We start from the raw sequence: 6,575 nt of genomic DNA on the forward strand, positions 1-6,575 counted from the left end.
GTTGTTCTTTTGTAGATGGTAACAGAAATAACACAAATTCTGTCTGCATAGGTTGTATTTTACTTTCAGAATTTAAAAATGTCTTTAAAACTCCACAGTAGCGTGATGAGATGCTATTATCAATGGTGTTGTTACCCACTGGTAAAGATACACAAGTAGCAGTCATCCATTGCCTGGATACTGCCTTCAATGGCGTGGTTATGGATGACTAGTGACTTTCATTTTTTATCATAAGAGCTTTAAGCAGTACATATCACTAAGTACTGCTGTATGTGTAGTTAAGCTTTCTCTATTACTTTTCAATCCTCTTCTTAGGTTATAACCCTAAATATTTTTGATCTAACACAAGAACAGTAATCTGTATTTAAATAAAATGACAAGTGTTCAAAATGAAGCATTCAAATCTTGAAAAATAAACTCTTATGTAACAGTTTTCAAGAAGGTAGTAGGACTGTTTACAGCTATGTCTGAATGCCCATAACTGATCGTATGTATCAGCCACACCTATACTACAGGTGAATGCTATGGAATGAGAATATGGGGTGCAAAACTTCACTGTTACAAAATGGTTGCTAGTAGATATAAAATGTTTTTCATTTTCTAAAAGTTGAATGGGAAAAAAGCAAGGATGAGATCCTTAACGTGATGAATGGCAGAGCAAAGTCCTGCAGACTCCATGGAATAGTGTATTCACTCTAAACTATTTTCTTCCTCTGTCCCTCCATCAGTGGATCTTCTAAGGCCAGGCCAGGATGTAGCCACTACTCAGCAGGGCCCCTGGGGGCAGGGCTGTGGAGGGTTGGAGGACAGCCCTGTTGCAGCCTTGCTTGGCAGGGACTGACAACTGTACTTTGTGTGGATATGGATATATGTTGCAATACATAAGGAGCTGATGTGATAAGGCTCTCAAAACTGTCCATCATATATGGTGCTAGCCAAAGGGGTTAACTTCTGATTTTGGTTTGTCCGATAAAAACTGAGAGTAACAGAGGTGCTTTATATAAGTAGAATTTCCCTTCTCAGCATTCCAGTTATGCATTTGTTCCAAAGTATTTCTGTTTGTTTTTGTTGTTTTGTTTTTTTTTATTTAACTTTGCTTCAGCTGAATTGAGAAGTGTCCAGTCAGTTAGGATATAAGGAGATGATGACTGCAAGTAGAGTTCCTCACTTTCAGCTCTCAGTAGGCTGAAAAAAAAAAGCATTAGGTGGGATGGCTGTTCAACAAAGTTTGTTTTTGCCTGTTGTTCTTTCCACTACCTAACAAAATAAAAATAGATGGATACATCCAGCCTATAGTTTTGCATGTCTAGTTGATATATACCAAAAGTTGTGAAATGCACTTCCGAGCAATGCCAACATAAGGGCAAGGCAAGGACTCTTTGGTTCTGACTTTAATGATTGCACTGCCTCTGCAGTGGTTGGGTTGAAGCAAAAGAGATGAGGGAGGGACTGTTGGCAAGATGTGGAGGCTGTAAAGAACAGGGACCACCAGAGAGAAGGGGAGCAGGGCTGAGTTAGTTTCACGCTGCTCGCTGTGTCTTGTACAAGCCTATGATCAAAACTGCAAGTCAGGCAGCTACCATCATAAATAGAGATTTCAAGTCAATAGCTATCACTAAGACAGATGCTTTCAAAGCACCCATGTGGCACTTTTGAAAATGTAAACCTTAAGTTCTTTTTGTATGTAATGGAGTCAAATCCAAATTTTAAAGTAGGCATTTTTCCATTGGCTTTAAAAGGCTGTGAGTCATACAGATTCATTACTGTTAAAATGATTCTATCAAGAAATCAAGATCCTTAAAATGTCATGTTTCCAGTTATTCTTTCACAGATGATTTTCCCCTTCTCCAGACTATTTTTTCTGTGTCTGTGTTAGATTTGCAGTGAATTAGGAAATCATTAATGATCTAAATCAACAAAAGATGGAGTTTCATTCTGTATTATAATTGCTCATTTAAAATTTCTTTTGAAGTTATTGAACTGGATATTGTTTTTGTAAAATATTTCATGGCCACCACAGTGGCTGAAGATTGTGATAACTGAGCATTTGATCTTTTAAAGAGATGTTGTGCAAATCTTCCTAGAATTACAAGGAATTCTTTCTTTTTATTCGTCTTAGGTGGCTTAAACAAGGCAACCCAGTGAGCACTTTATTCCGCACAAAGTCATGTTCAAAAGACAACAGGTTTTGGACTGTATTTGCCTGAAACAGCAACATGACAATTCTAAACAAAACACTGATTTTAAAGAGTGAATCAGTACAATGTTGGTTTGCCTTTTTACTACATAGATTCACAATATCAGATTGAGAAGATGAAGAAAGTTAACCCTGGTGACTAATGAGTTACATCCTCAGGCAAATTTAAATGTAGTGAGTAGTACGTGCTATGCAGAGACTAAGGAGACATCATTCAGATTTCTTTGTTTACTCAGCTATAAAACCACCCCCAGGACTTGCAGAGATTAAAGTAAGGGCATATCCAGCATGCATAGCAGAGAGCACTGAGATTTTCAAGTTATTTTCAGACTGCTGCATCTGTGCAAGACAACGCACTGCTGGATAGAGAAGCAGCTCTGGGTTTAAAAGGGCTTTGCTATGTCTGCCTGTGCCTGGATTCAAATGCATCACTCAGCTTGGTTGTGCTAGCTCAGATGCTCTTTCCTGTGCTCTGGAGCACTGTCTAGATATCATAGAATCATAGAACGGCCTGGTTTGAAAAGGACAACAGTGATCATCTAGTTTCAACCCCTCTGCTTTGTGCAGGGTCACCAGACACCAAACCAGGCTGCCCCGAGCCACATCCAGCCTGGCCTTGAATGCCTCCAAGGATGGGGCATCCGCAACCTCCTTGGGCAAATATGTAGGCATATCTTTTCTAAAATAGACTAGGAAAGGGAGAACTGCAGGTTTTCCTGCTTTTGTTCCTATCTGAATTGGTAAAGCACAGCCCCTTTTCCTCAAAGGATGCTAAGCGATCTCCTCATTAGAAGCTGTGCTACTCCTTGGACAGATAGGAAGGCAATGGGATCCTTGTTGCTACAGCTCATGCAGCAGTATGGACTCTTACCAATATCCATTCCAGCAGCACCTTACGCTGCCTCACCCATTCTAGACCTGCCCCAGTGCCTGTATCAAAATTCTGCAGAGCAATGCAAAGTTGAATATTACATGGTATAGGCTTCTTGAGCATTTGATGTTCACATAAATGAGGTATAAATGTGTGTCATATGGCTTATGGCAACTATATTCATTGTTGTATGCAAACTACTTAATCTGCTTGCGATCTGAACATGTAAGAAGCATTTATTGTCAACAAAGATCTAAAAAAAAAATAATGCAAACACAATTAACTGTGTAAATTTTATCACCTTGACAGGAATTGTGCTTTTCTTCTGAAATCTTTAGAGATGGTCCCTATTAATGACATTCCCTGAGACAAATGCGCAGCAAATATTTTGACTTTGATAGATGCTTTGCTCAAAAGGTGGAGAAACAACAAAGAGATCGAAGCATCCCACCAAATCTTATAACTTTTAATTAAGCACAAGCAGCTGCATCCTGTCTTCTCAGAGAAGTCCCATCATTTGTGCTATGTAACGTTAACGCTCACTGAATTGTAAAGCTCAAGGGAACTCCAGGCACAATTTGGAAGAGACAAACATTTGTTTTTCAGAAACAGATTCATTATCGTTTGAAGCACTGGCTTAATCTAACCCAAGATCTTTTGGGAATATCTTTGAAGAGTTCTGTCTTTGCAAATCAATTTAATTTGTAGGAAAAGGAAATAAAATGACCAAAAAGGACCAGATTAGTATTGCAGAGGGCACTGATGATATTTTTTTTCAAGGAAACGATGATATTCTGCCCTTCAGAATTTTGCCAGGAAAAAATACACCCTAAAAAAACGTGGATTATATTCCACCTCATGGAAAAATTATGAAAATGGAGTTGGTTTTGGCCAGAATCCTAAAGGGAGTTTTTAACTTTTGTCTTTTCAATAAAACAATAATAAAGTGGCTTAGAGCAGTGCTAATAACCAAGATATTTCTCTAGAGATTCTGGCAACAATAGTGAAGCACAGCCTCAGCTACCTCTAGTAATTCAAGCATGGCTTTGGTATACATGCTCACATCCAGGCTATGCTGTGCTTCCATCTGCAGAAACTTTTCAAGGGAACCAGATGGATGATGGCGTCCATTGAAGGAGCTTTCTTTGCACAAAGCAAACTGCACTGGAGTGGATAAGCAAAATGCTCAAGTCTACATCTTTTCTGAATTGTATTTGATGCCAGTGGTAAAACAAATCAAGAAAATGTATAAAAAGGTTGTACACTGAAAAGCCTTGCCAGGGCTGAAACTTTCTAGAGACATGAAATAGAGCCACAAGAAGCTAAAAATAAAAAAAAGGATGAAGTGTAATCAAGGGTAGATTTATTGCCAAAGATGTTTTGCTGTTCCTGTTCTATATACATTTTTCATTTCATTGTATTTGTTTAATCATTTTCTGTTTATTAAAAAGGAATTGCAAGGGATTCATGTTTGTTAGCACCTGCCTACACAACACCAGTGCTTCAGGAAAGGAATGTGGCCATGCAACAACACAGGATAACAAAGACAAACAGATTTTGCTAGCTGAGATAATCCACTATTATTGATATCTGAAATTTTGTATGCTGTTATTGATTTTGACTCACATTGATATGCTTAGCTGAGAAAAGGATGTATGGAGTACAGAGCCTCAGAAGATACAGTCTGAAACTGTATCATGCAGGGAGTTGTATTAGACATATACCGTCTGGTTAGCATGCTGCTTTGACTGAGGCAGATCCCTGTTAGGCTTTTAGGCTGAAAACAATTATCAGAGAGCACAGAACAAATTTAGATCCTGTGGTCTGATCCTGGGTCTGTACTAATCCCCAAAGCTGCTGGCTTCTCACTCTGAAGACCTCCCATTTCTTGCTAAAACTGCCCCAGTGGTCCTTATAAAAACAAAAAAAAAAAAAACAAAAAACAACCATTCTTTTCCATCTAGTGAAACACATTAGTGTGACTGTTGAACACAACCTTCATCTGATATTATCCCATTTTCAAAGTCAGTTCAACTGACAGAGCTGTGAGCAGGTCGACAGCTAATTGACTAATTGCTATCACTAGATAGAATAGGCTGGAGGCAAACAATCCACTTACTTAAATTGGCATGAAAAAAAAAAAAAAAAAAAGGCTGAAACTGTGTGTCAAACAATGATGAGCATTTCTTTGTGAATTGTCTTTGAATGAGCATTTTCATAAATACAGTGTTTACCAAACAAGAATAAACAAGTCTGGAAGAAGGAAAACACTGAAGACAAACACATGCTGTGAATATGGACTTCACTAACCTCGTTAACGAAAGCACTGCTTGGAAAAGAGGCTGGAGTTTTGGCGTTTTCTTAACTAACAATTTCTCTCCCTAGGTGATTTTGAAGAGTATCTAAGATCAAACCAAATGCCTCATTTGGTCAAATAGCTAACTTTTAATTAGGAAAAAAAAAAAAAAAAAAAAAAAAAGTTCAATGAAAAGAAGTGATTTTCTTTACAGATCCTGAGGCTGAAAAACTCTTCTTCTGAGAGAAAAGGAAAACTAATCTGTTTAAAATAAAATTATAATTTAAACTGCAAATTGCTTGTGGGTCAATCTCAGACCTGAGTGTTTACCCTTCCCTATCTTCATTTAACAATTAACTTGGTGATTTTTCTTTGTCTTTTTGTTTTCTCTCTTAAGGGGGCAAATGATGACACTTGATTACACCAACTTGGTTGGGAGTGTCGATCTCCCTACAGAGGGATCTGGACAAGCTGGAAACCTGGGCTGAAGCCAGTAGGATGAGGTTCATCAAGACCAAATGCTGGGTCCTGCACTTTGGCCACAGCAATTCCAGGCAGCGCTACAGGCTTGGGGCAGACTGTGTAGAGGAAATGGACCTGGGGGTATTGATTGATACTCAGCTGAACATGAGAGAGCAGAGTGCCCAGCGCAATGGCATCCTGGCCTGCATTAGAAACAGTGTTGCCAGCAGGAACAGGAAGAGATTAAGTGAGTACAAATCATTTTCTCAGCCTTCAAAAGGAAAACCAGGCTTACTTAACACACCCTTGCAAACACAGGTGTGCTGTATCCTGCATTATCTTCTGGGCTTCTCTCAACAACACTGGCAAATCTCTTCACCCAAAACAGAACCCTGAAGTCCAGGTTTACAAAGCTTTTCTTCTCTCAGGAAAAAAGCAAACAAACAACCAGTCTCAAAACCAACACATTCCTTACATCAGCTGTTATTGTTTCCTACATTTATTAACATGGGATTAAGGACCAGGCAGGAACAAAGCTCAGATATGCTGAAAAACATGTAAATATGGAACAACTATGAATTCTTATTCTTCTTAAGGGGGAAGACTTGAAAGAAGGATAGAAAATCACACATATGATATTGCTAAAGCAATCAGTGGACTGCAGCTGTAGCAGGCTTGTTCTCTAATGACCACATGTTCCCTTCCTTTTAAAAAGAAGGATTTCACTGAGCTTTCAGGTGTGATGTTTT

The sequence above is a fragment of the Coturnix japonica genome, chromosome 3 (genome assembly GCF_054131305.1).
Source record: "Coturnix japonica strain WE chromosome 3, WE-NBRP24, whole genome shotgun sequence".
NCBI lineage: Eukaryota > Metazoa > Chordata > Aves > Galliformes > Phasianidae > Coturnix > Coturnix japonica.